At 37.0% G+C, this 21,745-nt stretch overlaps 1 pseudogene; it reads right to left on the reverse strand.

Annotated features, from left to right (window-relative positions):
- Nucleotides 1–1,111: 1,111 nt before the first annotated feature.
- Nucleotides 1,112–21,745, reverse strand: part of LOC136172606 (phosphatidylinositol N-acetylglucosaminyltransferase subunit P pseudogene) — a 32,330-nt pseudogene continuing 11,696 nt past the window's right edge.

The following is a 21,745-nucleotide window of genomic DNA, read 5'->3' on the forward strand; positions in this document are numbered from 1 at the left end:
TGTTGCAGGAACTCACCGAAAGGGGAGAGTGGCTGAAACGCTTAATTACAGCGGGGGAGGGAGGGGCGCGAGGCGGGACCTAGGGGCCGAGAGTGGGGAAGGTCTTTACCTGGCTTGGACCTGGGGAAAGCTGTGAATCCTCGCCTGGAAAATTTGAGAAAGGTAGGATTGCTTTTTTTTTTTTTTTTTTTTGTAATGCCTTTGGGGTGAAGTGATACCCTCGTGTAACAATTAGCTCAGACAATAAAAATAATTGGAAAATCAGTTGGAATTTCTGAGTTTTTAATTACGTTTAATTTTGTGCTAAGCCGTAAAATTACGAATGCCCCTCAATTAAACACTCTCCTCTTGTAAAGCGTTTAACAACAATTATTCCTTAATCAGGCTGAATGTGAGTCACAAATGATGCTTTTCCACATCAAAGGGACGTCCTTCGACGTTACCTTTTAGTCATAAGTAAGAGGATTAATTCCTATAATTAGAGGGATAAATATGTGCATAAATACGTCTCTCACTCTCTCCTTTAAAAAAAAAAAAGCCACTTTCACTCTGTGTGAGACGTGGCCGGCTGTGGTAGGGCAAGGATTTTAATTGTCCGCTTCGGCCCGACACCACTTTCCTGTCGGGCGAAGCGAACCGCGGAGACGCGGGCGCAGAGTACAGACCCCCCAGAGGGGTACACACGCGCACACACGTGTACACAGAAAGGCACACACTCCTCGGGCAGGAGGTCCAGTGCTCGGGATCCCCAGGCCCCCGCCAATTCCAGTGCGATCCTCCCGAGAAAACAACACACGCCCCCCATCCCTCCAACCTTGGCCCTGCCCTGCGCCGCCAGAGAGTTCTCTTCCTGCGGTCCACTTGGCCTGGATGGAGAGCGGGGGTCCCTGCCCTAAACTGAAGGTCCAGGTTGACTCTTCAGCCTACAAATAAAAATTGAGCATGACCTTTTAAAACTCCTGTGTGAATATCTCATTTACCTAATGACTTTATGTCACCTAGGAAGAAGGTCAATTTCCTCTTAACCTTTCCCCCGCTGCTGCAGTAAGCATTCTTCCCTAATCAATGGTGGCTGGAATAATCAATTCCCATTTTATGATCGCTGACAAACTCAGTCTCTGGGCGGGGTGTAGGCGCGGTGGGGCTCGTTCGGGCCGGGACAGAGGTCTCCCTGGGTACGCTCAGCTCCGCCCGGCGCCCGCCGAGGGAAGCTGCTCGCTCTTGCGTCGAGTTCAGAGACCTTGGCAAACTTCCCTCCCCCAACCGCCGGCGTGACTTCTGAGTTGTCACTAATCCGAACCTGATATTCACCAGAGCTCTTTCGGTCAGCGACAGCGCTCCCCGCTGCTGCTGGGCCTCCCACCCTCCCCTCCTCGGCGTGTTTTTATTTCAAAGTCTGCAGGCAGGGATTGTCCCGACCCAAAGGAGTGCGTGCGCGCGTGTGTGTGTTTTAGTTTCATTTACATTTTTAAAATTATTTTTGCCTTCTTCTGCATGCATCTCTTAGCTCTTTCACTGTGTCTCAGTCGGGCTCACTTTGCATAAACAAAGCAACAACAGAAGCTCCGAGTGGGTGGATTCGTGTGGAAATGAAGTCAACTGGCAGAGTTCTCTTTCTCTTTTCCTGTCTCCTTTTCCTCTCCCCCCATCCCTCCTTCCTCTTCTGTTACCTTCCTCCTCCTCCTCTACCTCCCCCAGCAATACTCAACCATCCTAAGAGATGGGTTTCTAGATGCCACTTTACCCCTATTTTTATTTAGTTCCTGAGTCAGGGGAAATTACTAGGAAAATTACTAAGTCAGAGCTAGTTTGAAAGTGAATTTGGGATAGGCTCAACATTCTTGATATTTTCAGGGCCTAAATATGAGCTCCTCTCACCTTGTATCTCATAAAGTAGATGTTGCCTTTTAGCCACACAAGGCTTGTTTGAAGAGCAGGCTCTCAACACTGGTTCGCCTCCCATCACTGGAATTTCTTTACGCTTATTCTACCCTAACTTCGTTTTCACTCACTACCAAGGTGTGATGAAGCTGCTGCTGATTATCAGGTAAACAAAAATCCTGCTTAGCTGGGGTTCAAAGGCAGGCAAGACAATCACTTTTCTTGGAAAAGATGTCCTCCACTCAAGTTTTTTCAGATTTCTTATGATTAGCCAGCTAGTTAAAACTGAGCTCCAAACCTAAGCTTTTCTCCTGAGAGTGTTCTCTCAGGTCTCGTTGATGACCTTTGAAGAGGTCATTAAAAATGCCCTCCTTGAAAAAAAAAAAGGAAATGCCCCCGCTTTTAAAAATCCATGCACCTCCTCGCTCATGGGCAGCCATTCTGTTACAATAGAGAAGTTTGTCAAACAATCAAAACAAAAATGTATTCCACCTTAGAAGGTGGAATAAAGGATAAATTGCTTGCTCTGATGTAAAACAAAACAAAACAAAACAAAAATGGTATGTGAGTTCAAGGTGAGGCGTCTCTGGGTCAAAACACTCTCTGTTCACCCACAACAGCCTCCTCGGGTCCTGGTAGGAACAGAGATAACTGACAAGGCCACCTCTCCAGCCTGCCAGAAGCTCGAGGTTCATTCCTTTCTTGCCTTGGGTCTGAAGGCTCCAGTGTTTTGACCCCCAGGAGGCAGAGAGAACAGCCCAGGTGCCGGACCTGACCTGGGATGCGGCCAGGCCAAGTTCCCAGTATTGTTACTTCCCTTCTTGCTTCACACCAGGAAGTACATCTGCAACTCTAGTTGAATTTGATTCTGGATTTAAATGGGCATTGAGGGCTGGTCCAGCTCTGATTCGCAGTTTATAGCAGATTTGTTTTTTAGAAGATTTGTTTCATATTCCCAACAACTGAATTAGATTTTCTGCAACTACAGCTTGTACAGGCCAGAAAGAACTTGTGTGGGTAGAGTTCCCCATTACTAGGAGACCTAAGTGGGACTTTTATCTCAATTTGACAGAAGAGCAGACAGATTGGGGATGGGCCCCTTGACCTCAGATAATTACTACAGTCTTCCCTCTTAAACAAATTTAATTCTCACATAAGAGTAATTAACAACCTCTGACTATTCACTCACTCTATGAGAATTTCCTTTCCTTATCTTCAGGGCCCTCACAGGGATGTTGAATAATATATTTAATATTAGTTGTTAGTTTCACTTGAGTTAAACATTTTGGATTTTGCTCACTTCTTCCACAGTCGAGGTGTACATTTAGCATAGTCTTGCGCTGTGTTCTCATTCTAGCAGATGAACCAGGAAATAAAATCATCAGTTTACTCCCCTCTTTACTCCCCATACTAGATTACTCTTTGAACAAAGAAAATTGTCTAATTGTGCTTAATTTAGAGAGCAGGCCAGAGAGTTTTTTTTTTTTAACTAATAAAAATGTTATTCTCTCCCTTTGACTTTCTAACAGCTTTGTCTCTTTGTCTCTACCAGTGTTTTACACAGGATTATAAATCAAAATTACATGTCAGGATTTATAAACCATAAGTATAGGAGCAGGAAGAAAGACCACACAGACCACTAACTTTTCAAAGGTGACTGAGGTCTCTGCAAGGCTCATGTCCTAAATGGAAAGACATCTCTTTCAAGCATCTCTAAAGGAGAGGGTTGGATTAGATCACTTCTGAGGATGTTTCTAATCATGGAAGGACAAAAAGGAACTCTCTAGCCGAGGATCAGTCAGGAGCCCAGGCTCTGGAGTCTGACAGGGAGGAGCTGAATCCTGGGTCTATCCTGTGCTAATCATGTGATCTCAAGAAACTTAATCTCTTTAAATCTCAGTAGTCTCAGGTATAAAATCAAGATAACTATACTCAACACTATTAGCTCTTCTGGATCCACTCTTTGCTTTCTGCATCAGGCCCTGTGATCCTGGAGGCTCACCTAAATGATTTCAGAATGCCACGTTGGCCTTTGCTAGGAATTTGCTCCGAGTGGATAGAATGAGGGCTGAGCATTGATCCCCAGGGTACCTGTGGGCTGGCTACATCCCAGCCATGACTCAAGCAGCCTTCTTCGCAGCGCGCTCTCTGGGTTCAGGTAACCACTTCCCTCCCCATGGCCAGCCTGGGGGCACTGCCCCCTTCCCTTGTGGTTTCCTAACACCCCCCCTCACACCTTTTTAATATAGTTCCTTTATGAAGCACTCCTCAAATTACCCAATTTGATACGCACCATCTGTTTCCTGCTGGACCCTGACTGATACACCTAATAAACTTGTTTGGAGGATTAAGATTAAATGAGATAATGTAAAGCACAAAGCACAATTCCTTGCCTATAGTAAAAGCCTAATAAACAGGACTTTTACTTTTTTTTTCATAATTATTATCAGCTGCATTCCCCTCATTTTATACATGAGAAAATGGAGGCCCCAAGTGGTTAAGGTACTAATTCAAAGCCTAATTAGCTCAAGATAGTAACAACCCTGGGACCAAGTCCCTGGACTAGCCACTCTCAGTTCACTACTCTTTCTACAGCAGTTCCTGTTGAGCAAAACAGATGGGGGAGGAGGGAGATCCTTTTGTGATAGATGTTGGAAGAAGGGTTAGATGAGTTAAAGGCAGGGGTGTAGGAGACAATAAGCATCTTTCCAAATAGCATTGAATATGTCTCTGCTAAATTATTGCTGAAATAAAGCATGATATTGTGATTTGGAATCCAGTGATTTCACTAAGAATAGAACAGGTACATTACAAGAGGAGCAATGTATGTTTGGCAGGGTAAAAACAAAATTATGAACATATAATTGGAAGTTTTACCAAGAGGCATCATAATGTTTTTAAGACATATAGGGTATACCAGAATTAATTTTTAAATAAAGCCTGATTTTTGGATTAGCAGTACAGATTAAGTATGAATTTTATAGTTCTTTAGAATACACAACTGTGCTATGAACTTGTACAATCAGGGCACTCCAGACATTCTATAACTTGATAATGCTAACAAGTTGATGGACATCACTCAATTATGTATTCATACCTTCAGTCATTCAAACAAATATGTTGGGTCTGTAGTATTCTCCAAGTCTACTAGAGGTGTTAATATACAAAAATTAATTAAATATATTCTCTGCTTCAATGGGTTTACATAGTGAAATAAGTAGGTGTATCAACAGATTTTGGTAAGAACAAAAGTAGAAATAAGTCTAGGCTACAAAGAGAGCCTTGAGGAGGTTGCATTGCAAGAACAGGCTTTTCTGAGTTAGAATTGAATCTTAGCAAAGAGAAATTTGTCTCAGTGCAGTTATATTCTAGCCTTCTGGACGGATCCTTCCAAATTATTAATGATACCATTTTATTAAAATTTAGCTCTTACCAGTATAGATATTAGTGAAAAAATAACCCCCCATGTATAATATTGTTTTAATATTACACTTTACTATAGCAGGTTGACTGAAGTATATGTGAAACAGGAAAATTTAAATAATATTTGTCTTGGTCACTAGAGTGTATGATAGGAAAAGAGGTATACATTTAAAAGATTATATTTTACACAGACTCCTTGGAAAATGTTACCTTCAAAGAAGATTGCTTTAATGTACTTTACCACTTAGGTCTTATTTATATAATGACTTAGATCAGGTTTATTTGAGATATAAACATATACTTTGAAAAATGAGTTGGAACCTATGCATGGAGAAAAAACATAGGGTCATTTCTTCCAGAAACCAGGATGGATTCATATACAATTGGACACACTAATAAATATAACACAACTTAAAACAGGTTGTTTCTACATATTCATCACAAAATTGGTCATTACATCTCAATTTTAAAGGATAAACATGATGCCTAAGTATAATTTACTTTACCGTGGTAAAGCTGCTGAATATTTGTGTCTTTCTCTGGAAGTTCAAACTAAAAAGTTTTGTAACTCTGGCTCATTCTCATTTAAGTTGCTTTGTCTACTGACCTGGATCATCCTCACTTGGATCTTTTTTTGTCCACCCCACTTCACATTCCATTTCTGTTCACATTAATTGTGTGTGTGTGTGTGTGTGTGTGTGTGTGTGTAGTGTTTTGTTGTTGTTTACTCACTAAGTTGCATTTGACTCTTTTGCAACCACATGGACTGTACAGCCCATCAGATTCCTCTGTCCATGGGATTTCCCAGACAATAATGTTGGAGTGGGTGGCCATTTCTTCCTCCAGGGGATCTTCCTGATCCCGGGATTGAACCCGCATCTCCTGCATTGGCAGGTGGATTCTTTCCCACTGAGTCACCAGGGAAACCCACCTATACATGTAGTATGCATACATATCTCAATTTTAGCCATCCATAATTACACTTGGAACTTAAACTTACTTTCAAGATCTCAGATGTATAGATTTTTTTCCCCTATCATATCTTTATTCTCTATTGAAACAAACTATTCTGTCTTCATTATGACTCATTACAAATTCTGGTTTCTTGAACATGTTCTGCCAATCTATCAGCCATATCTTGATTTACTTGATTGCATATTCAATTTAAATCTTAAGGAATCATTAAACATTTATGTTATTTTTCTTTTTAAAAAGTAATATATACTCATTAAAGACTATTTAACAGTGTGGAAAAGTGGGTAAAAGAAAAAAATCACCCATAGATAAAGTATCCAGACACAGTGCTGTCAAAATTTAATTGTATTTCTTTGCATTTTTTCTATATGTAGTTCCTTTTTTGTAGTTGTAATTGTGCTTTGCATAAAACTGCATTCTAGTTAAGTTTTCAAGTTCTTTATGACCATCAATCTAGGTGTCATCAATTAAATTAAGTAACATAATTCACTTTCCATTACACTATGGTTTGGCACTAATTTATTATTTCATATTTTATGTACAATTCTGTAACAAGCATTTTTGTATGTAAAGATTTTTCAGAATTATTTTCATAAAATGGATTCCTGAATAGAGATTGAAGGCTGTGAGTGTATTTAAGTTGAAATTCAAAGCTTCTATTGCTTTCTGAACATTTTGTCATGACCTCCATGACAATCTCCATCTTAATCATTTTCTATTTCTCTGGCTGAATAATCAGCTTTTGAAGGAAGAAGTCCTGAATACATATACTTTATAATTATGGCCTGAATTTCAATTGACCTCCTGAAGCTAAGATTATTCTTCTACCCATTTTCTGTTGTGAATCCTCATTTTGACGATACCTCATTTTATCTTCTAATCTCCTGTCCCTCTCTCTTCCCTTCCTTCTCCCTCCTTTCCTCCTTTTCTCTGCAAAACACTCGGAAGCCCCTCAGGACTCTTGCCCTTTCCTTCTCAGATGACTTCATGTCCGGTGTCACTGAAATAGAATTTCTAGCATGAGTTTTGCAATACTCTATTCTGTTATTTCCCACTCTCTCAGTCATAATGTAGTCTGTTTTTAAGAATGACCACTTATTATCTTTTTACTCTTACATTGAATAAAATATTTGTTACATAAAAAGCATATAGGGAACATATTTGGCTGTTATAGAGTATAATAATAAAAGGAACATTTGTAAACCAGCCACCCAACTAAAGCAGGGGAACATTGCAAATACTCGTGTTCCTTTCCTTTCAGCTTTCTACTTTTCTCTGGGCAACTACTAGCCTGAATTTTTTTGAAAAATTATGTTTTGTGTGTATGTATTCCTGAAATATATATACAGCATATCAAAGATATAAATCATATATAATGTAGCATTATTCATATATTAATAAATATCATTTTCTCTATATACTATACATTGGTATTGTATGTATATACATATGTGTGTGTATATATATATATATATATTCTGAAGCAATAGTCATTGTGCTTTTTTAAAAAATAAAGAGGTATCACAACTCAATGTTGTCTTTCTGGATTATTTTTTTCATTCGACATCATACTTTTAGATAAATTTTGTGTGTGGGTAGCTATAGTTCATTACTTTTTCTTTCTGCTTGATACTCTGTTGTGTAAACATAACATTATTTATCTTTCCTTCTTTGGGTTGTTACCATTTTGTTGCTTGTTGTTGCTATTATGAAGAGTTCTGCTATAAGTATTCTGGTATGTGTCTCTTGATGTTTATGTGCAAGGAGTTTTCTATATTTAGAGTATAAACCTAGGAGTGAATTGTCAGATTGTTTAGTATAACAAACATGGTCAGCTTTGTAAAGTAACATGAATTATTTTCTGGGAATTGTACTGATTTACACTCCTGCTATTTGTATGTCCGATATCCTATTGAGCCACATCTTAACACTGGTTATTTTGTCTTTTTCTCCCCTCCACTCACCACTTCCTCCTTCTCCTTCTCTTCCTCTTTCTTTTCAAGTCTGGTTGAGTGCAAAAAGATATCTCAATTTAGTTTTTAACATGCATTTTCTGAATCACTAATGAGGCTGAGCCTTTATATGCTGCTTCTTTACTCATATTTTCTTTTCTGAGATATAACTGTTTATGTATTTCCCACATTTTCCTATTGAGTTTTTGGTCTTTTTATTTATCAATTTTATGAGTTCTATATTGCAAATATCTTCCTCCAACTTGTGATTTGCTTTTTCATTTTATTTGAAACATGTTTTGATAAACAAAAGTTTTAAATTTTATTGTAGTTTATCAACTTTTTTTTAAATGGACTATGTTTTTTGTGTCTTATATAAAGGATTCTTTCATATCCTAAAGTTATAAAGATCTCTTTCTGTAAAATCTTTAATATATTTGATTGGTTTTTCATTTTTATATGAATTTTTAATCAATAGTGAATTTACTTTTTGTGTGTAGGAGTGAAATAAGAATCCATCTTCATCTTCTCTGTGTGGGTAACCCACATCCCAGCCCTACTGCTTCCTTAGTGATCTTCACTCCATTTTTGTATATCAATTTCTCTATAAATTATTTGGGCCTTCAATATAGGTAATAATACAGTCTCCAGAAAATGCAGTGTTTTTCTCCTTTTCCAATCCTATGACCTTTCTTTTTCCTTCCTTTTCCCCTTTCTTCTATTCTCTACTTCCTTTTTTTCCTCTTCCTCCTCCTACTTTCTCTCTCTCTCTCTCTTTTTTTTTATCTTATTGCCTTTTCTAGCACCAGCTCTCCAGGGCAATGAAAAGAAGCATTCTTAAGTAGTGACCATCATTGTATCTTTTCTGATTTAAACGAATATTTCTAGCATTTCTCCATTGAGAATGCTGTTTACTATAGTTAATTGATAATAATCTTCATCAGATTAAGGAAAAAAATTTCCCCCATGCCTAGTTTTCTAAGAGTTGTTTGTTTGTTTTTAATAAATGAGAGTTAAATTTTGTTAAATTGTGTCTCTTTATGCAATAAAATGATCATTTTTTCCCCTTTATTATTGTGTGAGACTTCATTTATAGTTTTTCTAATCTCAAAGTACTCTGGTATCTCTGGACTACATCCAAGTTGATCATAGCACTACATTTACTGTACACAGCGGGGTTTAGATGAACAATGTTTTTTTATGAGTTTTGAATTTCTATTGGTGCAAGAAAATAGCTAGCAATTTTCCTTTTTTCTTTTCTTTTTTCCCCTTAAATCTGTTATCCTCTTTGCCTATTCTTAGTAATAAGGTTATATTGGCTTCATATAATCAATTAATTTGGAAGGATCTCCCCTGTTTTTGTTCTCTAGATAAATTGATGCATGATTGAAATTATCTGTTTCTAAAAAATTTGGAAGGATTTACTATGAAATAATGTTGATTTTCTTTTAAAAAACTGATTCTTAATTACTGATTAAATTTCTTTAATAATTATTACATGAAAATTTGGATGTACTCATCTTTTTGAGTAGGTTTAGAAAGTTATAATTTTATATAAACTTATCAGAATCAACTGTTTCCAAACATTTCATAATGATGTATATCTGTCTTTTCATGCTACATTTTTCATGTCTGTTATATCTGTAAACATGTGCACTATTTTTATTCATAATATTTTGTGACTAGCAGTATTCTATTGTGCTTTTTCATATTTCTTAAGTTGGATGCTGAGATGACCTTAATCACTATCAGAAGAGGAGAGAAGGAGTCATGGAAAGGTTATTTGGATGTAATCTCGTGTTGTTTTCCTGTTGATCACTAATCTCAGGGATTCTAGGTGCTGTTTCACTTATGAGTGATTTGCAGTTGGTTTTGAAATGTTTATTTTAGAAGAAATTCATGATTTTCTTTAAGGATCCCATTTCAACTTTGAATTAAACAAAAACTTTCAAACTAGATATACCTACCCAGGATGAGGAGATCAGTATTTTTACTTTGAGTTACTTGATTTCTAAATACCAGTTTTTCCCTCTGTGTGTAATTTTTTTGTCACAATGATTTATGAGCTTCACATATTCATGTAAGATCAACAAAATATGAACCTATGGAATTATGAGTTTTATGGTTTTATTAGTTCTTCAAGCAATATTTGGAAATACATGACCAATATAATTACTTTCACTTTAGAGTTAGGAAAATGGAGACATTGAAAAACAATTTTTAAGGCACCACAGCAAATTAAGGTAAGAACCTGAATTAACTTGCCAGTATGTTCCTAATCTAGATTTTAAAAAATCTTCTACTGAGCTTCATGTTTATGAATAGCCAAAGTGTCTCCATTGTTGGTTTTGTGGATTGATGTTTATCAGATGGACAAAAGGATCTTCTTATTCGGGGACTTTAAACACCCTCTCTACAATTTTTGGCAAGAATGTAGTTACAATGGCCAGCTGATCAAGTGCCAACTTAGGAGGACCACTAAGAAAACCACATTAAAAAATATCTTTAATTCTTACATTTTAGTTTCCAGAAGCATAAGAAAGGATATTTTCTTACATACTATAAAGAAATCTATAGTAAAACAGGGGCTCAGACAGTAAAGAATCAACTTGCAATGTGGGAGATCTGGGTTGGATCCCTTGGTTGGGAAGGTCCCTTGGAGGAGGGCATGGCAACCCACTCCAGTATTCCTGCCTGGAGAACCCCATGGACAGAGGAGGCTGGCGAGCTATAATCCATGGGGTTGCAAAGAGTCAGACTCAGCTGAGTGACTAAGCATATATATATAGTAAAACAGACGAGTGATTCTGTATCTTAAGTACAAAGCGTAGTATTTTTAAATAACCATAAAGCTGAGATATATGTACTCAGCATTTCATGGAGATAAACTAGGCAGCAAAAGTCTACCCCACAAATTAAAATGAGTAGTATATTCATTCATACATCTTTTAAGGGCCATTTTAGACAAAAGACATAGTGGTATATGGTGAAAGTGAAGCTGGCCTGAGAGTTAAAGAATTTGCTTCCAGCACTGTGACCCTCAGCACGTCTCTGGCATGGTCTGTGGCTGGCCCTTTAGATCATATCTAAAGATGTCTCCAGATCAGTGGTTCTATATAATCTAGGGCAATAAAGAATTACCTGGTTTCTCATCTCGCTGCCTATTCAAAGGGGTACTTGGAAGTATAATCCTGAGAGATCCTGATAAGATTAAATCATTGATAGCTTAGGGCAGATGGGGTGGGAAGGAACATAGAGAAAACCTGAACTGATTTGATACCATAAAAGTTTATTGTTTATTTTTTAACTTGGGAATCACCGATTTTGATCATATAACTCACTATCTTGGTCCCTTGGAGCAAGCAAACTAGATTTATCCTGATATAGATGTCAAATAAGGCTTAAAGGTATCTTATTTTTAGGTTGTATATACCAGGTTAAGTTGGTCAGCTAGAATTAACACTATAAAACCATGTAACAAATCATAAAATAGTTTTCACTTAGGTTTCATGCCACTTTGATGCATGTGGTGCCATTCTACCTTGGGTTGTGGTTTCCTAGAAGGTGAAGAATGTAAGATTGAGTATATTTTTAAGCACTAAAATTCTGCAAGCTGTGGCTCTGAGATGAGGTTACAGCAGCAAGCCAGTGGTGGCATTCTTGCTTTGAATTCTACTCCTACAAAAGCATAAAGAACACTTTGTGGGTTCTGCTGGTTATTAAGGAGACTGGAGAGATCTTGGAGGATTCACTCAATCTTTTTTATTTTTTAGGAGAACAGAAAAAACAAACACGGAGATATGGCTGGGACATTGACTTAGAAAAGGCAGGCAGGATGTAAACTTGGGCGGGCGCTGGACAGCTCTGCTCTGTGAATGAGTGTTGTGCTATGAGCTAATGTGTAAAATACCTTGTTTTTGGCTGCCTCCCTGAATCAGCTAGAACGTTTTTGGCTGCAAGTAACAGAAAACCCAATTCAGTCTGGTTTGAACAATAAGAGAATAAAGCTATGCCATTGGCAAGAGGTGAGGTAGGCTCCATCTCTCTTTCCCTTCAATTCTCTTGGCTCTGCCCTCTTATGGGCATCAAATTTATTCACAGGCTGGTGGCCAAATGACCTGAGCAGTTCTGAGCCTCTGATCTTCCCAAAACAACCCAGCGGAAGAACACCTGTTTCTCTTTCTTTGGATATTGTCAAGGGGATATGGGTACAAACAATTTGAGAAGTCACCAGCAAACTTACCCTCATATCTCATCTGTACATATTTGCAGAATACTTGAATAGGCTTAACCAGGTATCTGGAAACAGCTACTGGTTAGAGGAGGACCCAGTCCTGAAGGTAGAAGCAGACACTTTCCTGTGTTACTGGTGTAAAATGGGCCGAGAGAAGGGTTAGATTCTGAGAAGACAATTTTTTCTCAGTTTAAAACACAGTGGACTAGGGACTTCCCTGATGGTCCAGTGGTTGAGATCCATGCTTCCGCTGCAGGTGACATGGGTTCAGTTCCTGGTTGGGGAACTAAGCTCTCCACATGCTGCCTGCTATGGCCAAAAAAATAGAAAAAAAAAAATACAGTGGACTAAAAACTAGTACAACTTCTGGCAAACATTGGACTTTTGGAATAGTTGTTCCATATTTAGTACTGATCAGCTGCTAGCCAGTGTATTTAACATAATCTTAGAACCCTTGTTCCTAATAGTTTTCTATCTTCCAGAGCAGAGTTCGCTGATCATGGGCAGAGGTCAGGATATAACAGATCTTTTACTTATATGAAAAATGATAGCATACTGTTGAGATGTCCCTTGGGTAGCATATTGGGGGTTCCAGTGAATCTGTGATGTTTGGTTTTCAAAATGAAGGAAAGAATGACATCACTATCATAAAGAAAATGATAAAGTTGGGAAAATTATGAACTTTTCAAAACAAAGGATATTTGTTTAAACACACACAAACAATAAAATATCATGGCAGCAAAACATTTCCCTAATAATTAAAATTTGGTTTTCTAAGTGAAAAAAAATGACTACAAAAGAGAAAAGAAATTTAGTGACTTTTGGAAGGAGATTCTGTACAATCGAGGGACAATGAATAATTTGTATAAAGAAAAATAATTTTATCCCCAGAAAAGCTAGACCAACACCTGCAGCCATACTTTATACAGCATCATTTAGGGAATGTGGGGCATCATTATTATGTGATGGATGACAATAGGTGATCAATGATTTCTTTATAGCTTTATAGGTAGTTTAGACATTGAACATGATGCAAATTAAGGAAACACCAGCTACGGCACTGTCAATGTTATTAACTATCTTTCCTTTTAGCTACTGACATGAAAACATACATATTTAAAAATATTTTTCTTTTTTTGGCAAAGTAGAGCAATTAGTTGTTTGGATGTTCTTAGAAATCACAATTGAGAAATCAATTACAAAGAAATGTTCTTCACTCCACTTTTTTTTGGACACTTTCTATTTGTCCCTGAACAGGTTTTTCAAGAAGAAACTCGGCCCATTCTGTAGGCAGGTGGCTCCCTGCTCTGCAGTTTCAGACCTTCAATCACTAGTGACATGCCTGCAATCCACTAAGTCCTGGGTGTCTCTTTTAGCTATCATCATCTAAAAGACATCTAAAAGGGTTTTTTAGTGCTTGAAAGCATTAGGTTTCATTTTTTGCATTCCACAAGGTAAGTGGAAAAGTTGATCCACAATGACATGAAGGGCTCAATTCTGCATGAACTTTTTGTTTTTCTACCAGAAATAATCCTTTCTTTCTTTCTTTGTAAGGCTCAAGTTCATCTGAAAATTGTTGACTCTTTCCTAGAGACACACAGCCCAGCAAAACTAAGCCCAATTCACTGAAATTGACATCCACCAGCAAAAGTATGACTATTTTAATGCTAGCGACACATTCACAGAATGACTCAACTTGCTAAGTAGCAAAATATAGAGATAGTGTACTGAGATCAAGAAGAGTCAATCATCAACCACTCCGATTATTTTTAAATAGACTTACTATACTTTTAAAGGAGTATTATTTTAATAAAACAATCCACAAATAAATACAAAACAAAAGGGCAAATGTAGAGACATATTGCAAGTAAGCATGCATACCAAAAAGGTAAGTGCAAATTAGATTTGAATATTCATGAGTCACAAATCATTGACAGTTTGAAATAATGCAAAACAGCTTTATAAATGAGGTTAAGGCAAGGGACATCAAAGAAATGCATAGCTAAATCAATAGCGATTTGATTGTGCATATACTTGTAAATTGCAGTTACAATTTTTGTGACATGGGAGAAAAAATACTGTGTATCTGATGAAGAAAGAAGATACATAAATATTCCTTTTGTATGTTATATTTTTCCAATTCATCAGGTACTAGGCGACCAGCCAGGTAGAAAGTGGTTGGACATCTTCATCCCCACCCCCACCTCTTCAAGACATAGCTTCCTTTTCAGAATCAGTTTCAGACTATGCCTGAAGTGCACTTGTTCTGCTAAACAGAATTACACTTATAATTCCTACAGAGTTGGTTTCTAAAATAGAGGTTATCATCTAGCATACATGACTAGAGAATGGCTCAACTTAAACCTTCGTGACAAAATCCTTTCTACTGGAGACCATATAGTTTTAACAAATATTTTCTCTATTTTGAAGGGAGAGATGAATTCAAGGGTTTCCCAGGTGAGGCTGGTGGTAAAGAATCCGCCTGTTAATGCAGGTGATATAATGAGATGTGGGCTTGATTCCTGTGTCGGGAAGGTCACCTGGAGAAGGGCATGGCAACCCACTCCAATATTCTTGCCTGGAGAATCCCATGGACAGACGAGCCCAGTGGGCTACAGTCTATAGGGTCACAAAGAGTCAGGCACAAATGACGAGATGTAGCTTGCACACAAGCATGAAGATGGGGACAATTTGGAAGACTATTTTGAAATAATTTGAGATGTAAAATATAGGCAACCTTGTAATTTAAATGATTATGTTTTTATTTTGTTCAGCAATTAACTAGTTATTAATTTGTTATTAGTTCTTTTTGGGATGTGTGTGTATGTATACAAGTGCATGCTATGAGAAGAAATAGTTAGAATGGTAGTACTTACAAATGAAAGAATTGTTTAGGGCCTGCCTTAAAGTACAAATGTTTCTGATTCATTTTTCTCTGAAGTTTCTATTGGGGTTAGTAGCTGTAAGTTATGAAGTATTTCTCCAGGATGCTCTCTTCTGCCAGCCTCTTTATTGTGTCCTGTCTGCTTTCTAGGATGATTGATGAAGTTGGTGACATCATGTGAAAATCATGGCACACAATAGCACTAATTTTGGAAGAGGCTGGGGGATTGTGGTCTGTTTAGAAAATCAATCTATATCTTCTTGCTGGGCCATGCTTTCAGGCAGACATCTAGACTGTAGAAGTAAAATCCAGATGTGGAATAATTAAAAAGAGAGAATTTTGCATTGTCTCCAATTCCCTGCTCTATTAGGAAAGAAGGTAAGACTACTTCCATGCTATTAATAATCAAGAGTATCCATAGCTTCCAAAAGCAATGGCCTTGAGAATTTTTAAGGTCTTTACATGAAGTCTGCAAATCATCATTTGTCAGTTTTGATTCAGCTCAAGCTTAGCATTATATTTGCAAACAATACTTTATTATTTTGGTTCTATAGTTAAAAGTTTCTCTCAAAAGTTATTAGCTCATTTGAACTTAACAAACAAGTATCTCTATTACTCCTTTCAGCAAACGTTTGCCATGTTTTATTATGAGGCTATTTAAATCATTTACATTTCTTTTAAATAGTTTAGGTATAATATTCAATGATTTCTAGTAACAGGGGTCTATATAGAAAAATTTATTATTCTTCTATTCTAGTTCCATATATTTACTTCCTCAATATAATTCCAACATTATTTTAGTTCCATTAGGTTAAGTTACTAAACTTTCTTGACAAGGAGGACAATTTACAGCACATATATTTGATTATTTTGATGTGTATAGTTAAATATACAACATAAAAAATACATAACACGCTGGACTAGCAAAGGAATCTAGACTTTTTGTTCTCCTTCTTCACAATCTATGGGATGAAAAGAAAGTCATTTGGATTTTTTATTTTCTTGCCTTTTCAAACTAGGGGAGATAATATACTAAACTTTTTGATTTCAACAGCAGGAAAGTGCCTGAATAGCCAGTGCCATCACTGAGTTGAATTTCTTTAACCATCTCCCTTGTTTAGGATCAAGAAGTTAGAGGGCCTGGGAGCTGTCATTTCTGGTAATTCAATATCAAAATGGAGGAAAGATAGAATAAAATAAAAGACTTAGCATTGATTCTGAATTACTTAATGCTGTATTACTGAATTCCAATGAAGTCGTGTCTTATCATGGAAAAGAAACAGTCTCTCTCTATCCTAAATGTCACTTTGGGAAACTCTTGGACCTCATGCTCATTTTGCTATGTAAATAGAATTAATTTTATCTTGAAAGAGCAGAGGAGTGGCAGTTAAGCAACTTCTATTTCCTATGCTGCCACTAAGTACTGCTGCTGTGAACTCGGATAGGGTACTTCGAATTCTTTGGATCTCTGTTTCCTAGTTTTAAAGGAAGAGGTGAGTCTAGGAGCAGCAGTTTTTAAACCATGCCTCTGAATCCCTAGGGCTGTGAAAAATCAGCAAGTCTTAATGCAGGAGGGAAGAAGAGCTGGTGGAACTCAGAATAAAGACCAGTATTTTCTTCTTCATCTCTATATATAGACCTTAGCAAAGTTTAATTTGAGAAAAGGAAAATGACTTAAAAAGTCTGAAAACACTTAATTTAAAAAGTTATGATTGCTAAGATTTCTTATGGTTTGTTAATTTTGACTTGCCACCAATTTGTTCCAAAACTAGTCCAGTGGATATTGAGGTGGCAAGAATTGTCATGTTTGTGACTTCTTTTAAATACAGTTATATTAAAAAAAAAAACCTAAAACTTCAAAGAAGGGAGACCTAGAAAAGACAAAATGGAAGGTGAAATCTTAGTGAAATTTTAACTGAATTTCTATACATTGTTGCTTAACTGAATGATGCCCTTGAGGTTGAGCAATGTACCACCTACATGTCTCTCCCAGGAGTGGACTCTGCATCATTTCTGTCTAATAGCTGTTTCTCTTTTTAAGGTCTACTTCAGAGATCCTTAGGTGGTCCACACTCTGTTACCATCTCCTTTCTTCAAGAATTAATTGCTCTGTACTTTTAGGGAATTTTGTTTCCAATATTTCTGGGATACTTACAGCACTGTGTTATAGTTAATTGTACTTGGGTGGCTGACTTCCTTGTCAGGTCTTGAGCATTTAGTTATCTATTCTGTATCTTGCTGAATGTAGGATTTTAGTTCTCTAATCAGATAGTGAACCCATCCCTGCCCCACCAGCCCCGCACTGGAAGCACAGAGTTCTAACCAATGGATTGACAGAAAAGTTGGCTCATCTTGAGTTTTCAGAATGCAGGTACTAGATATTAACTGTGCTTGGATACTCAGTCCAGAACTAGTTCTGTGATTTGAAATAATGAGAATGAATATTCTTCAGAAAACTGATGAGTAGTAAATTTACAACAAATTATCTATATAATTGCACTGAAGTAATTATCTTTCAAGATCTTCATAAAAAATAATAGTAGTCCTCTTTTAGACATCTATATTCAACCATTCGAGTCAATGCAACAAATATTGTGCTGATTGTGTGGTATTCTACATTTAAAGGGGTGTCATGCATGAACCTCATTTAGGGATCAGAGGAGTTAATAAGACCTACACCCTTCATAATTAAAATGTGAGACAGTACATGATTAATGCTGTAATATGAGCATGACCAAAGTGCTTTGGAAACTCTAAGGACTGGGGATTAATGGAAGGGTTGCACACAGAATCTGTACTTTGATTTGGAAGAGCAATAGGTTTACAGGCAAAAACCCAGAATGAGATGAGGGCAATGTAGAAAATCATATGTGTGCATATGTGTCCGACTCTCTGCGATCCCTTGGACTGTAGCCTGCCAGACTCCTCTGTCCATGGAATTTTCCAGGAAAAAATACTGGAGTGGGTTGCATTTACTTCTCCAGGGGACCTTCCCAGCCCAAGGGTTGAACCTTTATCTCCTGCGTCTCCTGCATTGGCAGCTGGCTTCTTTACTACTGAGCCATCTGGGAAGCCCACAGAAAATTGTAGGTGAAAAGGATTTCCTGGTACATGAAGAAGATTACATTAGATACAGAAATTGTATAGATTTTGCAGTAGTTGGGGAGAAGTCAGAAAATAAGGTAGAAAACTTACTTAAATACCATACTAAGGAGTTTGAATTATTTCCATGAAAATTAGAACTCACCAACAGAGAAGCAGAATCCTAGTTTACAAAGTTTTGTCTGGTATTACCAAATAAAATGATTTGAAGGGTAAACTTTGAAGATACAGAGAATAGTCCAAGCAAAAGAGAACTGGAGGATTTAGTTTGTAAGGTGGTAGCAGGAAAAGAAAGTAGCAAATAAAGTTGACAGTAAGATAAACTAAAGGGTAACAAGTTCAAAATACTTCTGAAATGTATTGAATAGAAAATATGTGACAAAGATTATTACCCAGGACTTCAATTCACTAATAATAAATTCAACACTTTTGATGCCTTCCAAATTATTTAAAATATTAGCAAAATTAATAATTAGCAATATTCATGTTTATTTTTTACTGAGGTGGTAATGTTATTCCTAAATCTGTTGTCACACTTGTCATACTTGCCATTAGGTAATCAATCTATCAAGGGTCTTATTCACAATTTTAACAACTGATGCCTTAAATGTCTCATTTTCCTATTTTAGGGTTCAGACTTGGAATATTTCTTAATAACTTTAAATAAAATTCAAAAACACCCATGCTGATAACATATGTGAATTTTGAATGCTCTAATTTTAGTACAAAACCAAGCTATCATCTAATATTTTGTTTAAAATAAAAATAAGCTATCTCTTATTAGAAAATTTTGACAAAATCTCTTCAATGCAAAATGAATGTCCCATCATAAATTGTAAGAAGGTACCTCAAGATAGGTGGTATTGACACAAGATCCAAAGATGGGAATGTGCCCATGAGCCCAGGGTAGATGTTTTGGAAAAGAAAAAAGAAACAGGGACATCCTCGAAGTTACACCATGCTGCTGAGTAATGACAAGATTGGATTCTGCTATGGACTGGTGGTGGCCTGGGATGGAGTCCATTTAGGAATGCAGGAGGAAGGGAGGTGGAAAATGAAAGGGCAGATGCCTCTGGGATCCTTTGGTCTCATGCCGCTCATCACAGAGGACCCAGGACCTAACCTCCACACCACTTCAGGACTTGCTCATCTTCACTTCTTGAGCAAAGGCTGTGGGATGGCTAGGTAATTTGAGGAATCTTTTCCTTAATAATTTACTCAGAAGTGTAACCATCAGTCATCTAGACCCTGAGATCTTGTTGTCTCTGATCTTGTTTTTGAATGAGGGATCTTATAATACAGTCAGTGGGGTTGCTAAGAGTTGGACACAACTGAGTGGCTTCACTTTTGAAAGCATCATTTATTAAAAGTGCAGAGCACTGTATAGATTTTAGTGATATATGCAGATAGAAGCATTCTTACACTCCACAAAATTCTGATTTTTTTTGGTAAGACCTACTGGTCAAGAAACTGTCTGCCAATGCAGGATACTTAAGAGATGAGGTTTGAGCCCTGGGTCTGGAAGATGCCCTGGAGGAGGGCATGGCAACCCACTCCAGTATTCTTGCCTGGAGAATCCCATGGACAGAGGATCCTGGTGGGCTACAGTTCATAGAGTCACAAAGAGTCAGACACGACTGAAGCAACTTAGCACACACACACTTGATTGAATAAAAATTAACTGATCAAAATTGCTTCTGAGTTTCAATTGTCTCAAATGTTTTATTGTATTTTTCTAAACAAATAGGCAATATTCAAAATCCTTATGAAGCATTTATACTATTCCAAAAAAGAGAGAAAAGCAAGGGGCTGTTTAACATAAAATTCAGGCTAATGTTATCTATGGAGGAGAGTGAGAAGAATATACATGTCTATTTATTTACATACTTATGTGTCTTACACGTATGCTATAAATCTTATGTTTAATTCATTTGATCTTTGATAAATTACTTACAGGAGAGAACTATAAAACATGGTACAAATAATAATGATGATACATAATTTTCAACTATGAGGGTTGTGGAATTAAGCAACTGACTGTTCCTCAGTGTTCTGAATTTTCTGTTCCAATCTATTAAATAAATAGCAATGGTCCCCAGTCTTTTTGACACCTGGGACCAGTTTTGTGGAAGACAAATTTTTCCACTGTCTGGGGCAGGGAGGGGAGATCATTTGGGGATGATTCAAGTGCATTACATTTATTGTCTACTTTATTTCTATTATTATTATATCATCTCCACCTCAGATCATCAGGCATTAAATCTATGTACTATGTATTAAGTACTATTGGGAAAAAGAAACTATAAAAAAAAGAAAAAGACAGAGGTATGGTGCAAAGGAATTTCTACCCTCCCAGAGAATTCTTGCTTGAATAGGACTGGTGGTGTGAACAGCCTGTATAAAACATAGCAATAGACTACCCACAACTGGCTGTAGGGTATGTGTTTTGCATGACCCTTCCTCGAATTCAAATCAAAGTATAAGAATTCAGCCACATGATATCAATCAGTTATCTTCATTTTCAAGATAATCATTGTGGCATTATTTCCTTTCAAAATTTTAGATTAGTATTTATTGGTTTATCAATACTAGTATAAGACTGAAAATGGAGTGCTGACATCATTCTTGAAAATGCTCAACTGAGTTATCAGTGGTCTGTTTCCTGAGGAATCCACCTCAGTCATTAATCTGTGTTTGTTTCTATTCTTCCTGTTCAAACAGTATTTGCTCTGAATAGTTGAAAAATGCCCTAGGCTTTATTATGAAGTGGGATCTTCATTTAGGCAGAATTGAAAGTAAACTCTATGCCCTGGGAACATTCATGACTTTTGGTCTCTTTAACCTGAACTAGAGCTGAATCAGTAGCCTAAAGGTGAAAGCCTCTAAATCCTTTTATTACCCCAAACCCTATAATCTTTTTGTTTTAACCAAGTATACACAAGAAAGGTAGCAGAACTTCCCAGTTAACAAGTCAAGAAATCTCTACCTCAGATAAGAATCCAGCACTTTGGTTTTCTCTCTGCACAAAATATTTAAAACCTAAAGAGGCCCTTTGGGGATGGTTGGGGGAGTTGTTTATTTTGATGACCAGATACATTCTTTTGTTTTGTAAAAGCCACATGCCCATTTTGCCTTCTTAGGAAATTTCTGTTTCTAACTCCCTATCATTATTTGCTATCAAACTTCATATCTTTTGTTTGAAGCATCTAAAAATAAAAGTAGTTGTTTAACTAATTTTCTCTTGAGCTTAATTTAGCAATTATCAAATCAAGTTTGTCAATACAATGACTGAAT

The sequence above is a fragment of the Muntiacus reevesi genome, chromosome 7 (genome assembly GCF_963930625.1).
Source record: "Muntiacus reevesi chromosome 7, mMunRee1.1, whole genome shotgun sequence".
Classification (NCBI taxonomy): domain Eukaryota; kingdom Metazoa; phylum Chordata; class Mammalia; order Artiodactyla; family Cervidae; genus Muntiacus; species Muntiacus reevesi.